Genomic DNA, 22,211 nt, shown 5'->3' with positions numbered 1-22,211 from the left:
ATATTAAGCATATGTAAGATTTCACATCTGCTTTTCCTCGCTTGACATTACAAGATGAAAAATCCCTCATATTATTATGTCTCTTTAAACACATTCGTAAGATTATTTTTGAAATAATAACTGAATCAGGCACCCCTTTTGCACCACTTCATATTCTTTCTGCCTCAACTGCACTTGTTTCCCAAATGTAAGGGTTCTAATAAACTTTATAAAAGCACAAACTCACAGTGCCTCACATGATGCTCTCACCCTGTGCCTGCCATTCTCAGGCTTCTCTATTTATGATAATGACAGACTCTACTTGGCACTCATGATAGGAGTGGACATAGTACAATATCGAAGCTGGATTGCCCACCAATGCAGTGGCAATGAGGACTTAATTGCTGGTGGTCAGTGAGGTTGTGATAAGCTTTGACATGTAGTGACATCATAATTACTGTGCTTTTGCCTGAGGTTAATTACGATGGCTTGCAGGTGACAGAGGAAGCATCATGAAAGGTAACTGTGGTGATTAAATGATATGGAGACAGTGGCATTTATAAATTGTGCTCTATGCTTATGACTGCATTAGAATATGATGGTCAGGAAAGCCAACTACTAAGGTAAGATATTCTGTGAAAAAGGGCAATTTGGAAGGAGACACTTCCAAATTGCCTCATTTCTTGCAGGCACAGGCCAAACTGCTTAAAACTGAACCCATTATTTACAAAGCTACAAAGAGCCTCAAAAGAAACTTAATATATAGCCTTGAAAAACCTCCAATGTCTAAGTCAGGGCTCTAATGGAGGCGGAAAAAAGTAGATCCAGGAGATTTCGATCCTTCATATAGGACTATTTGACTGGCTGAGCCCAAAACTCATGTGCTCTTCAAATCATCTGAACCTCTCAAGCCAGGAAGAACACTTCACCTTGAGTGACCTCTCTTCTCCCAAAGGCATGACCTCACTGGAGATTTTTTGTTCTGCTCAGATTCTACATTTCTACCCCTAGTGTTTCGGGTTTCATGACAAGGGTAAGGTCTTTGCAGAATCAGAGCTCTGAGAGAAAGAGCCCACATGTTGAAGGAATTTCAGGACCTAACTAAAATGTATCATCAGTAACCCTGTAAATACATTTGGGATTGGATCATGAGGCCGTTGCACCACGAGACAAAGAATTTAAGGCCTGACAGAAGTTTTATGAATGTGGGAGCATGTAAACAGGATTCAGAATCTAGAGGTCTGGCATGGAGACCTAAATTGGTCTTAATGTATTTTTGAATGGCTCTCTGAAACCTCGGAGGGACAATGAACCATGGTGAATTAGGAGAGAGATCCAGATATTTTTGGCAAATTATAAGGTGTACAGGAAGTCTAAAAAATATAAGAATATTAGAATTGAGGGTGCCTGGCTGGCTCAGTTGGTAGAGCATGCAACTCTTGATCTCGGGGTCATGAGTTCAAGCTCCATGTTGGGCATAGAGCTTATGTTAAAAAATAAAGCATATCAGAATTGATTTTTTATGAAAGATCCCATTTGAATAGGCACCATATGAATATGTTCTCTTGTGAGGATTCAGAATATATCCCTGGAGAAATCCAGTATCGAGTATACTAATGGAGGGAATGGAGGAGCTGGCATTTTTGAGCAGCACAGTGGTAACTGACCTTGGTAACCTGGAGTTACCTATAGTAGAGGGTAGAAAGCAAAAACAAAAACACCTTAGCATCCCTATCACTTAACTATCAGAGACAAAGGATCCATGATTGCTATAATAGGCATTAAAGCCACAATGACAATCAGTGTCTACATCCACACAGATCTGTGGCAGTGGCTAATAGATCATGGTATTACTAGGGTCAAGATAGATGAAAGACCAAACAGTTGGTATTCAACTTGTCTAATAAAATACAACTGATAGCTGGTGAGTAGAGGTTGATGTCAGTTTCTATAATGGACAATTGAAGCCCCTCACTAGTTCATTGTCACAGAGTCCTTGAAGCAAAAAGCAGTAAATTCAGAAAGTGACGTGAGGCTTAGGGTAAGATCAGAGTAAGGTTTCGCTGGGTAAAGGAAAATGTCTGGATTATTTAATAACAGGAACAGATTCTGAGCTGACACTGAGAAATAATATAGGTTATGATTAATGCTTCTTGTATGGCTACTAAATAATAATGTGTTAGCAGAAATCTTCTTTAACAACAAAAACACTATTGAATTTAGTTATTTAGTCAACGGTGACAATTTGATTGGTACTATCAATATATGTCACGTCCTTTCAAATGAACAAAATACCAAGAAGCACTGGTATAAAGATTACAGAGTTTTGTCCAATATGGGATCTACTGAAAACGCTTTAGGCTCAAATACAGATAATTTTTTGAATTGAACATACTCAGCACTTTAAATTCATCTAGCTGGAACTTTAAGTATGATTTTATTTATGTTAAGATGAAATACTTGCTTCATTTCAGTACAGAGATTAATGTGTTGTCAGTTCAATTATTTTTCTATGTAGAAAGGATTATACATATTATTTACCTACATAACACTGTTTAATATGTGATAGACTACCACCTAAATGCAATGCATATATGGTATTATACATACAGTGTTATAAATACAGATTAGACATTCTCATCACACTACCCATCTTTTAAAAGTCTCAGTATAACAAGATTTGCTCTAGAGCTACATCGAAAATTTCATGCAGATAGACTATGATAAGTAAGACAGCTACATTTCAAAAGAGATTCATAATGAAGTTATTAGAAAGATGGACAAGAGGATTTTAGGCACAAAAAGTTAACAACATATTTTATCTAGTATATAATATGTTTGTTAGATAGATGCTAGATATGAGCAGTGGAAGAAATGTTCTGAGGAAACTTCATCCCTTGACCTGAAAAATTAGAGTCCCATGTCCTGGAAGGGGGAAGGGTAGAGTAGGCACTAAATTAGACATAAGCTGGAGGCAAGGATGGTGATAAATGGGTATCACCTTAGAATCCTGAGAGCACAACATCCTTGTGGCTTCTAAGACATGAGGGCTGACAGACCAAGAGCACAGTGGCAGAGTACGCAGTCTCCTCTTTCACCTCTTGCCCCAGGGTAACCCCTAGACTCATTGTAATGGATTTGCATGGGGGTTATTACCCACCCTCCATGGAGGAAGGTGGCCATGATGGTTCTGGTATAAACTTTGTAGAGCCAAAAACTCTCCCTCCCCACCTGTGGGAGGAGTGCCCCCAAATGATTGGAAGCAGCCTCCATTAGAGACCACTCTGTCTGTGACACAAGACCCTGCTCATGTAAAAGGAAAGAATCCTCTGGTGCTGTCTGCTCTCCCACCTTGTGGGAAAAATTTTTTTTTTAATATTTTTATTTATTTTTGAGCGAGAGAGAGAGAGAGACAGAGCATGAGCAGGGGAGGGGCATAGAGAGAGGGAGACACAGAATCTGAAGCAGGCTCCAAGCTCTGAGTGGTTAGCACAGAGCCTGACATGGGGCTCAAACTTGTGGAACATGAGATCATGACCTGAGCTGAAGTCACACTTAGCTCACTGAGCCACGCAGGTGGCCCTGTACTATCTTTAATAAAACACTTTTAACTTTGGGGAGCAATCTCTAACTCCTTACTGCGTGAGTGCCAAGAGCCAAGGCACACCCTTTTTGTGCTCACATGTTTACGTAATAATTTTATTTTTCCTTTGAAAATATCTCCTTCAGTAGCAATATTTTTACTTATTAAAAAGAAACAAGTTTTAAATAGATAGGTGTTTATACAGCTTTAACTTAAGATTGTATAATTAATCATGTTGTTGAGAATATCAGAAATTTAAAAATAATAGTTTCTAAAAGTTACAAGTATCAATACATTCTTTAGCTCTGATGGAAGACATAAAGGCGTTTTTCCTCTTTGCTTAATTTAACTTATTTCTTAAAACACTTATTTTCCATTGAACAAGATATTTTACTTTGTTTATTATTTTAAAAACTCAAGTTCATCACTGCAAGCAGTAATAACATTTTGAGAAAGGAATTAACAATTTAACACTTTTAGCTCCTCTTACTACAAAGTAGTTTTTCCATAGAGATGTACATGCAACTTTGCCAACATAGTACATTCCTCAATTCCATAGGCTTTCCCTTGAATCTACTAGTTTCCTAAAATGGAACACGGGCAATGCTTTCGAAGACAAATAGTTCTTTTCCCAAATGGCCCCAAGATGAATTTTGTGAATTAATCATTCAGTAAACAAATATTTACTCACCATCTTCTAAGTATTAGAAAAGCAACTTAGAGTGTAACAGACCAAACTGCTGATTTCAAGAAGTTCATATGTCTTTTAAATAATCAGTTAAGACACAGTACTGGGGCTCCTGGGTGGATCAGTCTGTGGAGCGTATGACTTCGGGCTCAGATCATGATCTCACAGTTCAGTTCGTGAGTTTGAGCCCCATGTTGGACTCTGTGCTGACAGCTCAGAGCCTGGAGCCTGCTTTGGATTCTCTGTCTCCCTGCTCTCTCTGACCCTCCCCTGCTTGCACTCTGTCTCTCTCTCTCTCTCTCTCTCTCAAAAATAAATAAACACTAAAAAATTTTTAAAGACATAGTGCTAAGTACAGATATATGCTAATAAAAGATAAAATGTAATGTGAGAGAGGGTGACTTGAGTAGCTGCTCTAAAAAGAACAATTACAAATGTCCTGAAAGGTGAGACCACTCCATGTGTTTAAGCACAGAAAAGCCAGGGTGGAATACAGTGAATGAGAGACCGGGGAGAGAGGTGAGAGAGATACTCTTCACCAATAACACTTTGGGTTTTATTTTAAGTATGATGAAGATCGGCTGGAGAGTTTTAAATTGAAGGGTGGCATGATAAATTCAATCTACAGAAAGAGCAGAGGGACTAGAAGAGGGAAAATAAGAGTCATTAGCTCTCTTTGCATTTCATTAAGCCTTAAATGCTAGTTAGTTATCTGTCTTAGTCTGTTCAGGCTCCTACACCAAAATAACAACAGGGTAGCTTATCCATAGCATAAATTTATGTCCCACAGTTTTGGAAGTTGAAAGTCTAAGCTCAGAGCACCAGCATTGCCTGGTGAGGGGTCCCTTCCAGGTTACAGACTTTTCCTTGTGTTCTCACACAGTAGAAGGGGCAACGGACTTTCCTTGGGCTTTTTTAATAAGGATACTAATCCCATTTCCTTAAGATCTAATCACTTCCCAAAGGCTCCACCTCCTGATATCCTCACTTTGGGCATTAGTTGTTGTTTTGTTTTGTTTTTTAAATTCATTTATTTATTTTGAGAGAGAGAGAGAGCAGGGAGGGGTGTAGGGAGGGAGACAGAGAATCCCAAGCAGGCTCCACATTGTTAGCACAGAGCCTGACTGCTGGGCTTGATCTCATGAACCGTGAGATCATGACCTGAGCTGAAACCAAGAGTCGGACTTTTAACCCACCAAGCCACTCCGGCGCCCCTTGGACATTAGGTTTTAACATATAAATTTTGGGAGGACACAAACATTCAGACCATTGCATACTAGAAATGTTCAAATGGTAGGACTAACCTATGGAGAATAATATACTGATTAGTAAAAATGGAGCAAAAGGTCATGATTAATTAGGAGTAGTGGTAAGTGCTCCTGAACCAATTGCATTTTGCTCAGAAAATATTATCAGTGAAGCTTTGACCTGAAAGTCCCATAAGACTCTCTGAACACTTTACTTAGTTCTAACTGTGGAGAACAAAGAGCCTCAAGGCATTTCATATTTGTGCTTTGCTTGTGAATGAAAATTATACTCACCTCTAAGTGTATTGAATGCCCAACAGAACTTCCCCAAAGATGTGGAACATAATGTAAGTGGTGAAGCCAGATAATAAGGTTGTGAACCAGATTCTTTACAAACCAAGGCTCCAAGAAATTGAATAACTCTCTTTGGTCCTAGGGAAATGCTGATACATTATGAGAGGAGTCTGAAGGATATTTAATGTACTTACTCTTGTTATGGAAATCCTTGACAAATTTTGAAAGCCAATATTTTTTGAAAATTGTATAGACGAATAAAAGATTGGTAAAAATATTATACAGATTTATATTTGAAATGAAAAATCAGAAGCCATAGTTGCATATTTCTAAAATATGGATAATGACAGCAGTATTTTAAATCAAGTAACAGAAAACAACAAATATACCCCGGTCCCCACACCCCATCAAATATTTATAGAAATTAATCATAGAAATGTAGATTTGATATGTTTTGATCATCCCTAGAATTTATCATGTCATTAAATTGATTTCAACATATTTAATTCATGCAATATCATATATATGAAGGAAATTAAAAAAAAGATATGCTTTCTTAATTGATGGCATTAAGCTGAAGGGTATTTTGAACTCTACAATGGTAAGCAGTTCCAAATCAGAGCACTCTATAGTAAAAATGTGCTGTTGATGCCCATTTGTATGCCTGTTTTGTTGGCTTCATAAGGTGTTTCTCTTGAATTTACAATTGCCAACTTACTTATTTATAACTTTTCCACGCCTTTTAAAGCAATGTGCTACCCCACGAGGTTTGCTGTTTTTAAGCGCAGGTAGATTAAATGTTAAATTAGTCCATCACTAACTATAAAAGAGAATCATACTCACAGTACATGATGTCTTAAGGTCAAAAGCCAGGCACTATGAGACATTTTCAGAAAGATGAGAAACTTTTTCTGTTTATGTTAAAGCTCTTGGGTATCATTTCATATATTCTACAGGTTTCAATAAAGATGGTGTGTAAGTTACCTGTATGGGTTACCTGTGTGAGTTACTGAAGTAAACATTTTTTTTTTTTTTTATGATTTGATACAAAGATCTTTCTTACGGTTTATCTGTAGTTCTATGTTTACCATTCTTATGCCATTGTGAATCTATATATCCTTTATTTCATCGCTCCCTTGGTGCTGCAGCTTATTTTTCAAGTTAAATAAAAACGCTAGCAAAGAAACAAAGAAAGTGCTGTAATCTTCTGACCCTCATGCTGACAGTTCCATATATTTTGAAGTAAATAAAGATACGGAATCAGGATTATGAAACAAGCATGCACTTCAGAGAGATGTTTCATAAATTTATTGCTTGACTGTGTAGCACAACTGTCATAGTTTTTGATGGACAAGGACATATATCTGGAAAATGAAACAAAGATAGTGGCTCACTGTAATTCAAAGATAATAACTACCAGAAGATACAATTGTTCAGCAAATGTGAGATTATTGGTTTCCTAGGGATTTATTAATTTGATGTATTTTAATCCATGCCTGCTGTAAAAGAAGAATATTGTCACTCAGATGATGGGGTCTCACTCATTTTGTAAATCGTTCTGATCATCTTTTTCATTTATATCTAGAATTCATCTGCAGTCGGAAAAGGCCTCTGCCACACAGCAGTCAGTCACCTACAATGAATGTAAGAGCCCACGTCCAGGCTTCAAATGTCACCACATTGCCATCTTACTGTGAATGACTGAAATTTACTTCCCGTTGTTAGTGGTGCTGAAAATTGCCATGGGTTTCTACAGTGTATAATGTATTGTCTAAACCGAAAACATTTCCCAGATTGAATTGACCTTTTAGAAAACAGCACTTTCATCCTCAAAATGCAGGACTGTTGCAATATTTTATTTAAAAAGGTTATTTAGTTATAAAACTTGGAAAAAGGGTAAGGAATTAGAACTGAGTCTATCTCTCCATATAATGTATTGCTGTGAAAAACCACAAAACAAAGACCACTGATTGCTGACCCACCCAAATGCTACTGAGAATAGTGCACTGGGAAAACCACATATTTCCTGTACCAACAGAAAAAAGCAATATAAGGAGTGAATGCCTTTTTTATTCTGTACTTTTAATTAGTTCCTCATTTTGTTATCAAAGGGGGAGTGGAACACTGTCAAGCCTGTTGGACTACTCTAAACAGAACACAAGTCTTAGAAAACTTATCCACAAAGCAGGGTACTTCCTCATGGTCCTAACGTGAGAGAGAGGGAGAGACAGAGAGACAGAGGGGCAGAGAGAGACAGAGAGAGAGAGAGAGAGAAGGCATAATAAAAAACACATAGGAAGAACTATTAAGAATGTGTCAAAAACAATTATTTCACTAGATGGACAAATAAGTAAAGAAGTTTGGCTAACCCAAGTAATTTAAATGAATCCAATTGTATGTGGTTTCCAAAAGAATTTTTAAAATATTTTAAATGCACTGAATATTTTAATATTGTTTACTTGTTTTAACAAGTTAAACTATTATTAAATGCCTTTGAATATTCAGAGGATACTTGAGAACTTCTCAGTACTTTAGTACATTTTAATAAACTTTTGATATTTTATAAACATTTTATAAACATAATGTACTTAGTACATTTTTATAAACATAACTGATATTGATCATCATAGTGCTAAAATTCCATTGTATTTCATTAGAGTTTCGATTTCAATCTTTTCAAAAGAATGAAAACACTCCCCTGCCTCATTCTTTGGATTGCATTTTGTTTGATCCTGTGCCCTACAGTGTCATGAATGCATTTGCATGACTATTAGGACTCTGGCTGTTATCCCTTTAGAGGCAAGAGTACACAATACCAATGCAAAATTGGTTATAATGCATATTGTTGGATGTTTTTTGGAGGTCATATTTCAATATCTTTTTTTTTTTAAGTTTACTTGTTTTTTTTGGGGGGGGGGGGCAAAGAGAAGGAGAAAATCCCAACCAGGCCCTGCACTGTCAGCATGGAGCCCGATTCGGGCCTTGAACTCAGAACCGTGAGATCATGACCTGAACCAAAATCAAGAGTGGGAGGCTTAACCGACTGAGCCACCCGGGGGGGGCCCTGGAAGTCATATTACAATATCTATCTAAATTCAATTGGATATATCATTTGAGATAGGCCTTCCACTTATCGAGATTTATTCTATGGAAGTATTCACATGCAAAAAAAGATTTGTGTACTAATAAGTTTATTTTAGCACCATATGATTTTAATGGTACCTTCGTGCTATTTAATACTATGGAGCCATTACAAAATAATCAGGTAGATTTATGGATGTTTACATAAAATATTTCTAAGATATATCCTAAAAATATGTATTAAGATATATTTTACATCCATTCCATGGAATACCACTCAGCAATAAGGAGGAATGAACTATTGATGTACACCACAACGTGGAGGAATCTTAAAATAAGTAGCTGAGTGAAAGAAACCAGGCACAAAAAGAGCGTATACAGCATGATTCATTTGTAGAAATGTACGGAAATGTTAATCGTTAACATTTATAATGAAAGAAAGTAGAGCAGCAGTTCTGTAGAGTAGGGGGTTGAGGGATTGTAAAGGTTACAAGAAAACTTTTGAGGCTGCTAGAGATGTTCATTTTCCTGATTGTGGTGTGCACATAGGTTAAGACTGATCAAATTGTACTCTCTAAATGTGTGTGATCTATTGTACTTCAATTAAACCTCAGTAAGACTGAAAGCACAATCACATTAAGAAACCTAACACTTTAGGATGTTTAGCTGTAGATGCTTTCCCAGCTCCATTCCAGCAGAGGAGTCTTTGTCACTAAGGAAGCATATACGAAGGAATCTATTGGGTTTGGAAAATCGTATCATGAACCTTATGCATCCTTTAGTTAACTAGAAACTATAAATGATGGTTCAAAGCTTGATCTTGCCTGATAAAATGCATATAGTCAGATCTTGGTGGTAGGAGAGTTACTTATTTAGATCTATGGCTTACTCAGCTGCACAAGACAGGTTATCCTATATTGCTGTAGGAGAGCATGAACATGAATGGGATCTTACTTGGGAAAGCAAGCCCTTAGCTGGAAAAGATGGTGTCAATAGTCCTTTTATCAAATGGGGCGGATGTGGTTAGATTATAAAATAGCTTCATAAGTCCCATCGAAGAAATATTTGAATTTGATTATTGTTTGATGAGGCCCCTGAGTTCCCTAGATGTATTTACTAACTATAGATCCTGTCTTTCTAATACTATCAAACTATTCTGTGGCTTTCAAACTTTTTTTTTATTTATTTTTTATTTTTTTATTTTTTTTTAATTTTTTTTTTCAACGTTTATTTATTTTTTGGGACAGAGAGAGACAGAGCATGAACGGGGGAGGGGCAGAGAGAGAGGGAAACACAGACTCGGAAACAGGCTCCAGGCTCCGAGCCATGAGCCAGCCCAGAGCCTGACGCGGGGCTCGAACTCAAGGACCGGAAGATCGTGACCTGGCTGAAGTCAGACGCTTAACCGACTGCGCCACCCAGGCGCCCCTCAAACTTTTTTTTTTTTTAAAGCAATAGACCCTTTAATCAAGTGAAATCTCATTCAAAAGATTCACCTCAACCACTGCCTCTGCAATAGATAAATGATGAATCTTATGACCATATGTTTATTTTTAAGGTTATATTTTTAATCCTTGTAATGAATAATACAACTAGAGAATAATGGCCACATAGGGCCACACAGGGCTCACGGACTATTGTTGCTGATAATGTCAGTCATTTCTATATCTTGTTTGAATTGTAGTTTTGAGAAAACTGATTCATAGAGATAGGTAGTTTCCAATGGTATTTTTTTTATCAGCACTCATTGAAAACTGAATATATTTTTCAATTAAACTGGTATAGATGCTTGAGAAAATAGTAACACATACTTGCTTCTAAGTAATTAAATCACTAATACCGAACAACTGATTTCATTATTTACCAGAAAAGTCAGACAAAAAGCACCAAAAATTTACAGTCGTTCTTAAAATTATCCAATATGAGTGACACAATTCAATGGGCTGTACTTTTATGTGTTATTGCACAACTTTTACTCCATGGTAAGCACACGTAAAGCAGACACAGCTGAGCCTTGCTTAACATTTAACAATGGTGCATGCATGTTGTAACTGTATTTTTACTTATATAATGAGTTTATTCAAAAAACCTATTGCAATTGAGAAAGAAAAAAAAAACTTGGATCAGAACAGAGTGATAAACTCAATAACCAGCGAAGCAACAAGAAGTTCAAATACACTAATCCAGATGGTAGAAAAGCTGTGGTAGACAGAATTCTAAGATAACCTCCAATAATCCATGCCCTTGTATAATCTCCTTTCCTGAGTATAGATAGAAACTTTCAATTACTTTTAACCAATAGAATATAGCAAAGATAATGGGCTATCAGTGTCATGCTTATGATACATCAAAGTGAAAAGGTTACAGGATATGAGTGGATATCTTTGTGGATATGAGTAATGTCTGACTAATTGACTTTAAGGCAATCAAAAAATTATCCTTGGTGGGTCTGACCCAATCAGGTGAAGAGATCAGAATGCAGACTCTCCTGACAGTTTTGAAGAAAAAAGCCATCATAAGATATCCATTAGCAAGGACTAAGTTCTGCTAACAGCACATGAGCTTGGAAGATGATCTTGAGTGTCACATGAAACCCTATCCCCATCAGCACCTTGAATTCTAACAAGACCAGAGGGCCATTTAAGCCTTGCTCAGACTCCTGATCTACAGATGTTGTGGGATGATATGATAGGTTTAAACTACAAAACATGTAGTAATTTGTTATCCATCCAGCAATAGAAAAAATACGTATGTAGACACTGAAATATAGATATTCATAGATATAGATATCAAATATGGGCTTAAGCCAAAAAAACATTTCCTTTTTGCAAAGAGAGTAATAGTACATGTTTATGTATATATCCATATAAATCTAATATAATGGTCCTCCAACATCTTGCTAGAAGAATAAAAATTCTTATAAATTTATAGGATGAGATATTACATTATTAGATTACTAAAATGACCAGAAAAACCTCCTTTGGAGGATGATTGACAAAGCCAGTTGTGTGATATTTAATTTGCATTATAATCAGTGCTTTTTTACAGAGTTTCAATGAAACTTATAGCTCATTCTGTGTATGTATTCTCATAAATTCTCTTTTTCCCATTCTCACCCTCCCTGAAACATATACACACACATATGCATGCACACACACATACACGTGCACACACACACACATTAATTAAATCTTCAGAGGAAAGTGTGAGATAGATGATGATGATGATGATGATGATGATGATGATGATTCGCTCCAATTTTTTTTTTTCAGTCACAGAGTTGAATCACTGACATTTAGGCAACTGCCTGAGATCACAGAACATGGAATAGCTGGTATTTAAAGCCAATCAAATACCATATGATCTCACTATATGTGGAATTCAAGAAACAAAACAAACCAGCAAAGGGGAAAAAGAAAGAGAAAGAGAGAGAGAGAGAGAGAGAGAGGCAAACCAAGAAGCTGACTCTTAACTATAGAGAACACACTGATGGTTACCAGAGGGGAGGGTCCGGAGGTGGGGGGGGGGGGGGGATAGGTGATGGGGATTAGGGAGTGCACTTGCTGAGGGAGCACCAAATATCTTATGGAAGTGTTGAATCACTATATTGTACACGTGAAACTAACATCACACTGTTAACTAACTGGAGTTTAAATAAACAGTAAAATACTACTACTACTACTACTACTACTAAAGCCAAACATTCTGCCTTCAAAGTAAAATAAATCTTTATGATTCATACTATTTTTACCTTCTGAATAAACATTTAAAATGTTGAAGAATTTGAAAGTTAATTGTGTTAATTGTGTTCTAACACATTTAATAAAGTGGATGATGGTGAGTACAATTGTTTTAGTCTAAACTTACATTGTAAACTCTAAAGAGTCTGATTTTCTTGACTCCCTTTTAAATTCATACTAACTACAGGGGCGCCTGGGTGGCGCAGTCGGTTAAGCGTCCGACTTCAGCCAGGTCACGATCTCGCGGTCCGTGAGTTCGAGCCCCGCGTCGGGCCCTGGGCTGATGGCTCAGAGCCTGGAGCCTGTTTCCGATTCTGTGCCTCCCTCTCTCTCTGACCCTCCCCCGTTCATGCTCTGTCTCTCTCTGTCCCAAAAATAAATAAAACGTTGAAAAAAAAAATTAAATTCATACTAACTACAAATGATAATTGATATTCTGGCCCAGTGTTGTCTCTCTAGGTTTACACTTGGCAAACACAGAATTAAAGACTTGACTGCAAGAAAAAAGAGCAGAGAATAGATCCCTTGTTGGCCTAACACTTGATCTATACTTAATTTTATACTTAAATTTGCTATGCCCCTCAAAAAAAACATACTGCTCAAAGCACCCCTCATCGTAAAAGCTTTTCAATAGAATTTAGTGGTCCCTAAAAGTCAGCAAATGAAAGCATTAAGACCACCCATGCTTCTCCAATAACATGCTGTTCTTTTAGCCTTTTCCCTATATTGAGGTTGTTTGAAACTGAACCACATAAAACACCAAATGTCATCATGGTGGATACAGAAAGAGAGAGAGAGAAATTAAAATGATCTATTATAAGATCATTAAAAGCTCTTGTATGGCAAGGGACAGAATATCACTGTCCCTTGACATACAAGATGTGAGAGAGAGGAGTAAGAGAGTTACATCTCCAATTATCTCGTTCTATTCTATTCCAGTACTCAAATCCTAAGCCTGTCCTTATTTCTGGATACAAGTGAAGGAATTTCTGCATACAATTTTCACAGAGGACATGATAGGTTTTTGAAAAGATTCCATGATATGATAGGTTTGGAAGTCTTTTTTCCTAAATAATTATTTCCTAAATAAATGAAATCACATGGTGGGAAATAATCATATCCAAAACACTTTAGAAATCAAAAGGCACATCAGAGAACACGATTAATTAACTCTTTCAAGCCATTAGTTACCCTGTCACTGTTGAAGTGTTCCAAACAGCATAATCATCTACTCATGTTTCCTTTAGGGACTTGAAAATCAGAGAAGCATTAGTAAATTGAAAGGAAAACAAATTGATAATGATGAAGTACAGCACACAAAAAAAAATGATGAAATGTTAAAAACTAGAGGGCAGTTTCTGTTTTATTCCATACACACAAAAAGGAATTTAAAGTGAAAATTCTAAGTGTTTGGAATCACACTTGACATCCCTTTTACTTCACAAGATGCTATTGTATGCTATATTGTTCAAGACTGCTTATATGCAAAAATCTTTTAAGTACATCTTTGTTAGGCACACTGTTTTGGGTGTTGATGCTTTTATGAGTGTAGGTGTTATCTCTCAACAATTTTAAAGCTTTCTAAGGGCAGGGAAAATGGTCTCTGTATCTGTGGTTATCCCAGTACCCTGCACAGGGCTTTGCATACAGAGAAGCTTAATCATTAAGTATGTACCTGTTATTGGCTGGCTTACATTTATCTTCTATATCCATTTGACCTTCCATAGGCACAACATCTGATAACTGGCCTAGCACCTTTATGTTTCAGGAAATTTCAATCCTTAGTATACAGTTCCATCAACTCATAAAAAAGCATTCACATTAAACCAGAACGAGGTATGAACACTTGAATCCTTCCAGTCTGCACTCTCGTGCTTCTGGAGAAATGCTTCTAATCTAAGCTTCTCCAGCAGAGCCCAGGACTCATGTCCAACACCAGCAATATACCCTCTTCCAGACTGTTATGCTCTGCAGTTACCATTAATTTATTTCAAGGCCAGACAATCGTTACTGCTGCAGACAAAAAGGTGCCCATCTTACCAGATAAAAAAACCTTCTAACTTAGTGTAAAGAGTGTGTTTATATTACTGACAAAAAATAATTTCCATTAATGCATCATTTTAACTTGTTTTAATATTTTTATTTCAAAATTACAGAAATTATTTAAAAAGGAATACACACTATCGAATAATTGCAAAGTTAGAAAAATTTTCATAAAGACCACTACCTTTTTCTACTTTATTTCAGTCTCCTTTTAAATTAGGAGTATGCTAAATCTTAAAGAGAGAAGTGCAGGATGAATATCATTCTGCCTTTCTAGAACCAGATGTAAATCTCTAAACCATAATATTAAGAAGAAAGCTATTTTATAAAAAGTTTCAGTGGGGCATACCAAAGTAACATTTAGTTTTCTAAAATTACAAGGATAAATGGGACAAATTTGCATTTCATACAAGAGACACGAAAAAGCAGGGCATTCTGTTGTCTTTTATTCTTCCCACTTTACCCTGAGATATGCTGGCACTTTATTTATGTATTTATTTAATATTTTTTAAAGCTGAAAGACAGCAGTATGAATAAATTTTAAAAAATACAGCAGCCAATGAATTTTATTATAAGGAAGAATTATTTCTGTTTTCTAGAGCTTTTTAAAAAGGTTAGTTAATATTTACAAAGCAAGAGTTTAATGAATTATAGATAACAGGAGAACAGCAATTTAAGTGAAAAAGACCACCAGTTTAGGAGGAACAAGTTCAAGATGAAGCCTCATTCTAGATCAGATAAATAAGCCCAAAGGTAAGTATTCAAAAAGATTGTTGCCTTCATTCCCTTAGAAAATATTTTAATACTCCTATTATTTTCTAAGTCCCAGCCAATCTCTTTTCTAGTATAACATGAATAAAATTTTTCCTTGCTAATTTTACTTCCATTAAATTAAATGCATTCTATCCTTCCTTTCTGCTTCAAAGAATCATTGACACCTCTATTAGATGATAAAAGAACTAAGTTGTGCTACTCAAATTTTCACCAACTCTTATTTCTCTTATTGGAATTGTAAAAACTAAAATGTTTCTAAAGGAGAAAAAAAATACAGTACTTATAATATTTTGGCAGATCAACATTACTAGGATCTATTATTATAATTTTACCACTTGGACCATACCTTGTATCATCCTCACTGCTCTATACAGCTCTGAATAAATGTTCTTATCTCATCTGTGCTCTTCTACCTGTGACCTAGACTGAACTCTCAAATCCCTTATTCTTTCCTAAATTTACATCTGCCTCCTATCCTAATTTTGACTCTCTCTAGGATGTGGGAAACCTGACAGTAAATCATTTAGCGTCCCTTCAGGGGAATCTCAGACAAGTCTTAAGGAGTCAGGTGGAGATGTACTGCAATAGAGGAGCAAATAATAATATTTAATAATGTACGACTGTGATAGTAAGATAATATTTGAACATAAAGTGACTGGGGGGGCAGTCTATCTAAACCATGAATTAACATTTTCCATATCCTCTTCCTGTGTTTATTTGCAGATTGGCAGAAGCTTCATTATGGAATTGTAGGGGTTTTTTTCTTATTGTTTGATGTAATGTTTTATGAAAACATTACTTTGTAATCAGACTCACAGCTGCATACTATTAATTTATGTAATAAGTAAACATAAGACTATCAAAGCCAAAAATAAATTTATGTATCATATTTAATTGATTTCTTCTGCAACTTACCTATAGCTCTTTAAATTAATAATCCAGATATTAGACCTTCATATCATATTCTAAGACTGAATCAAATGAAAATTTCATTTCACCTCTTTCTCTTACTTCAACATACTCTCTACAAGCCTGTTTCCCAACCTGTGGAATAAGCAAGATAAGATGACAGTTCCCTCTGGAGTGTATCAACACACGCCAGAGCAATAAAAACTCTGATAGCAAAGATTAAGGTTTCTGACCCCAATTGTGGCATCTTAGCCTTTTAGAGAGCCACTGGAGAATGGCTTTGAACCTGCCCTCACTATCTCACTCTCTCTCCTCGGTGCACACGGCATTCCACAAACATTTTGAAACTACAAAATCTCTCTTTCAGAATGGAGCTCTAGGGATGATTTAAATCTTTTGACCCACTGGCAAATTTCTCCATCCTGGAGGATTAATTGACCGTTCAATCGATAAAGTTTTGAAGACTTGAGGGAAACTAACAGATGTCCATATGGAGCACATAGAGAGCATATTAAAGGGAAAAATGTAGGTTCTTATTTAAAAGAGGTTACAATTGAATCATGGAAATATATGATACATACAATCAGAATAGATATCATATTAAGAATTAACCGACTGTTGACATATTCATCAATTTCCTGTTGAATTTAAGATACTACGTTAGGTACAAAGGTGAATTAGGCAGACAGCCTTCTTCCATGGATCTTTGCATTAGAAATAGGATATGGATAATCATGTATAGGATAGAATATAGTCAATGCTAAGTGGCATAAAAAAGGTATGAGAGGCACATAGCCAGCTCAGTCAGTAGAGCATGCAACTCTTGATCTCAGGGTCATGAGTTCAATGCCCATGTAGGGTACTTAGTTAAAAAAAAAGTAAGAATTGGCATCATAGAAGATCACAAGAAAAAACAATTATTTTCACAAAGAAAAATCAAGCAAGGCTTCCTAGAGAGAGTAGAATTTGAACAAGATTTGAAGAACTGAAAGAACTTAACTATGGGATATGGATAAAGAAAAAACACTCACAAAGAGAAAACCAAAATGTGGTAGGAATAAAAAGGGCTTGAATGCCAAGAGTTTTATCTTAATTCTGCAGAACAGGATTTCCAAAACTGTTGTGTAGAAGAACAATCAATGTCCGTTGAGATGAAAATGGATATTCCCTCACAAATAAATAGAGGATTCTCTAGAAGAATTACATTGTGAAAGATCAAATACTCTGTAGATCAAGAGATCAACAGAGCTAGGGAACATGGAGCAAAAAGTATTATGATGACCACTACGACCACTGCCACCACCAACATGGTTGTCTCTCCTAAGCAGAAGCTGAATCCAGTGGACTGTGACGGTGAGACACTGCTGGGTTACAAGTAAGAAAGAAGCCTGAGTGATGCTGTATCTTGGAAAGGTAACCAGGAGTATTTCATATAAAAACCAGAGTAGATTGGGTGATTTTTTTTCTAAAATAGAGGCTGCATCGTGTCATTTTTCTGATTAATACTTTGCAGTGGCTTCTCAACTCAGAGTAGACCAACATCCTTATTCTGACCTTTAAGGGTCTAGGTCTAATTTATACTATCTACTGATCTTTGTCACCTGTTCTTTCTCTCTTTCACTGTCTCTCTTTCTCTCAAAAATTCTGCTCCACCCACACTACTCTTTTAACACAGAGAGCACACTTATACTCTGCCCTGCTATTCCTGTTCCAAGCAACACCATCTCTCAGATTTATGCATGTCTCACTCCCTCATTTCCCTCAAGTGTCTGCTCTAATTCCCTTAACTTTATTATAAATAACCACTCCATGGTAACTTTCATCCAACTTTCAATCCTCCTACCCTGCTCAATTTGTATTTACCACTTTTACCACCCTAGACTATATATTATACATCCATGTACTCTACATTTGTTTATGTATTTGCTGTGTTTCCTCCACTAGACTGGCTGTCCCAAGAAAAAAGAGACAGAGCAACTTATGCATTCCCAGTACCTAGAATAGTGCCAGGCATGTAGTAGTTACTCAATAAATAGGTATAGAAAGAAGCAAATGCAGAGAAAACTAGAGGTGTGGAGACTGGTTAGAAAGTGTTTTGTAATAGTGAATGTGAAAGACTTTAAGGGCTAAAACTTGGGAACAGAGTAGACAGGAGAAATTAACACTTAACTCCAGTTATTTCAAGCATGGATCATAGTGGAAAGGGACAGGCTGGAAAGGGACGGGCTGGTTTTTGGTTCACATCCTAGACTCCCAACTTAGTAGTTGTGTGGCCATATGCAAAATGCTTCATCTCTCTGCACCTCAATGTTCTCCCCAATGGAAAAGGGAAAATGCCCCCTTTTCAAATTGCTATAAGTTATACAGATATTGAATGTTTAAAGTATGGCCTTGTTGATAGCAGTGATATCTTCCAGTGCCACATATTTCAACATATTTTAAAAATAGGATTAGACGGTTTATCTGTATGGAGTCTCCACATGGAGATTTTTTAAATACTATTTTTAAATTAAAAATTTTTTTTTTTTTTTAATGTTTTTATTTATTTTTGGGACAGAGAGAGACAGAGCATGAACGGGGGAGGGGCAGAGAGAGAGGGAGACACAGAATCGGAAACAGGCTCCAGGCTCTGAGCCATCAGCCCAGAGCCTGACGCGGGGCTCGAACTCACGGACCGCGAGATCGTGACCTGGCTGAAGTCGGACGCTTAACCGACTGCGCCACCCAGGCGCCCCTTAAAAAAATTTTTTAAGTTTATTTATTTAATTTTGAGAGAGAGACAGAGAGAGTGAAAGAGAAAGAGAGAGAAAGAGAGAGAGGAGGGCAGAGAGAGAGGGAAAGAGAGAATCCCAAGCAGGCTCCACACTGTCAGCACAGAGCCTGATGTGGGGCTTGAACCCACAAACCGTGAGACCATGACCTGAGTGGAAATCAAGAATTGGATGCTTAACCGACTGAGCCACCCAGATGCCCCTCCACAGGGAGATTTTAAGTTGTGCAAAATAATGCATACCCTTTATAACTTTTCTATTGTACAATATTCTTAGTATGGCCCTGTTGCCATTTTTCACAGGATACTGAAAATAATGTAATAATAAAAACTCCCATTTCTTGGGGCGCTTGGGTGGCTCAGTTAGTTAAGCATCCAACTTCAGCTCAGGTCATGATCTCACAGTTCTTGAGTTTAAGCCCCACATCAGGCTCTCTGCTATCAGCAAAGAGCCCACTTTGGATCCTCTGTCCCCCTCTCTCTCTGCCCCTCCCCTGTTTGTATTCTCTCTCTCTCTCCAAAATAAACATTAAAAAAACTCTTATTTCTTGAACATGCATGATCTGATTTTAATACTGACCAAACATTATGAAGTATATTTATATCTAATATGTTTACTATATTAGAAAGCAGGCTCAGAGTGACAAAGTAATTTGTCCATGGTCACACAGCACATAAACAAAAGAACTGAAATTCCAATTAAAAACTTTTTGGAAAACAAATTCATCTCATGCTGTTCATGCTATTTTCATATACCTACTATGCCACTTTATAGTTCCCAAATTGATAGCATTTCCCCCAAGTGAGGTCTCTGTCTTATAATAAGTTCTCAAAACTACAGCTTTCCCTTTGCTTACAACGTTTTATACCACATACCTAAAATGGTTATTCATGTTGCCTCTTTCTTTGCAGACTTCTAATGACTGCCTACTACACCTTGATCCAAAAATAAATGTTAGATTATGACCTTTGAGTGTTTACTCCAAATTGTCGTTTCTCCTTCTTATTTACCATCTAAGTTTATGACCCTTGACGCACAGCTCTCCAAACGTTTCTGCAGCTCAGAACCAGTGGCTCTCAAAATGCAGACGGGCTTAAGTAAAGAAGCATAAATTAACATAACTGGAAGATTTTTTAAGTCAAATTTCCAACTTATTTCTTCACAGACATTCCCAGGCCTCGGGCTTCAAGCATGAGTATTTTGGAAACCTCTCCAGCGACTTGGATATACTCCTCACTGCACACCTCATGGCTAGAGGGACCATCTGGGAGAGGAAGGTTTTTTAGTTTTCTCCTCGGTATCATCTGTGCCTAGCATGATACCCATGTGGTGGTAGCATGAAAGCAAATGATGTCCTCTTTCGCTTGGCAAGAGAGAAACAGAAGAGAGAGAAAGGAAACAAAGCTCTCACCTGTAAGACAGGAAGACTCATTAATGGATGAATTAGAACTAGACTTGAGTCTAAAAGAAAATTTTATGTGCATATACAACTTCAGAAGGGGGGACAGTTTTCTAGGAAATAGCATGCACAAAATACATACAGATTGAGATAACTATTCCATAAAGAATAGGGAAGAAATTCGTGTGATGGAAAAGTTAACAACACATGTACATTTTATTAATTTAAATAGGCATGTTGGTACCAAGTATAGCTTTTCTGCCATTCCTTTTTCTAGTTCAGATGTAGCATCATGAGATTTGAAGCTGGATGATTCCACATTCTAAATGTTTACAAGCTAAAATACTTTAAAGAAATTCACATTTTTCATGCTACAGTGTATTGATTTCTATCTCAATGAAAGGTAAAGCTAACTATTTACTAACTACCTTCTTCCACAAAGCTGATCTTTCTTGTCTTTAGATGATTCTGTATGTTTTGTCTGTCTGAATTGGCTCCCACTCACCTGGTCTCTTACTACAGAATTCAGCAAAGGCTTTACCTCTTCAGTAATTTGCCCCTGATCACTGTACCTTGGATTAAAAGTCTCTTATACTCTAATAGCATCACATCATTTACCCCCATTACACTAAATTATATATTGTATTGCAATTATATATTGTAAAGCAATTGCCAGTTCACTTATGTGCCTCAGCCATTAAGCAATACTCTACTTGAGCTTAAGACATTGGTTTTATTAAATCTGAATCACTCATTTTACTACTCAATGCATAGTACTTTCAATTGCAGGCACCAATTTTGAGGAGAGCTCAGTATCCGTAGTTTAAAAATCAAACCTAAAATCTTGTTGCCATGGGTTAAAGATAATGGGAATCTTGCTGAAGGAAAATTGTGGGAAATTAGTCCCACTCTGTTAAATAGAGATGTCAGAGAGACATCTCTCTGATGTAGCCATCTGCTTTGATAAAGGAGTTGAGAACATTCTTGAATATATTTTTTAGAGATATAAGAAATAGAATATACAAACAAAATTTTAACGTTCATTCTCAATTTCTACTTATATTTTAATGTTAGCTTTTTTTCAAGGAGCTAAATGGTTTTTTTCTTTTCTTATCATAAAACATACATATTCATCTAAATTTATTCAATGTTTATTAAGAAGATATTATGCAGATCGATTGTGAGAGCGCTCATCTTTAGATGAACAATTCTTCCATGTTACAAGAGGATCCAGAAACTCATGAAACAAATTTATACAAATTATTTGAGATAAAATTTGTCTCAAAAAGAAAATACATTTTTTCACTTAGTTTAAGAAACAAAACAAGATCAATGAGCCACACGGATACATCATCCTGAGTGTCTCTGAAGGGTGATATGCAAGTTACACACAATGCACTGCTGTCTTTAGGCTTAGTGTTTATTTCTTGACATTTTTCTTTCTGAACAGTTTTAGTTCCCTATTTAATAATACTATTGGAGCCTGTTACAGCATATGGATGTTGAATTAAGTTTGTCTTATTATGGCATCTAATTTGATACAGAGACTTTAAATAAACTTTTATTTATTTTATCAGAGAAAAAGAGGTATAATACAGAGCCTCCCCAGCCACCAAGCCCACCTCCAAGGAAATACTGCGGATTAGTACTCACTTGGTTAAAGTCAATTACAGGGGCAGCAGTTTATATGCAGGAAAGTGCCA

The 22,211-nt window shown here is 36.5% G+C and overlaps 1 long non-coding RNA gene across 2 annotated transcripts; it reads left to right on the top strand.

The window, feature by feature from the left end:
* The first annotated feature begins 531 nt into the window (after positions 1 to 531).
* On the top strand, positions 532 to 21,031 carry LOC125169897 (uncharacterized). 2 transcript variants are annotated; one of them, XR_007153832.1, is made up of 4 exons: positions 532 to 602; positions 7,377 to 7,435; positions 17,667 to 17,751; positions 20,275 to 21,031. It is a non-coding gene; the product is annotated as an uncharacterized LOC125169897 (long non-coding RNA). The 2 variants fall into 2 exon arrangements; XR_007153835.1 differs by lacking the exon at positions 20,275 to 21,031 and adding an exon at positions 20,021 to 20,095.
* The last annotated feature ends 1,180 nt before the right edge of the window (positions 21,032 to 22,211 follow it).

This window comes from Prionailurus viverrinus, chromosome A1, assembly GCF_022837055.1.
Source record: "Prionailurus viverrinus isolate Anna chromosome A1, UM_Priviv_1.0, whole genome shotgun sequence".
Taxonomy (NCBI): domain Eukaryota; kingdom Metazoa; phylum Chordata; class Mammalia; order Carnivora; family Felidae; genus Prionailurus; species Prionailurus viverrinus.
Note: the sequence above shows the minus strand (reverse complement) of the source record. Positions and strands in the feature narration are given on the sequence as shown.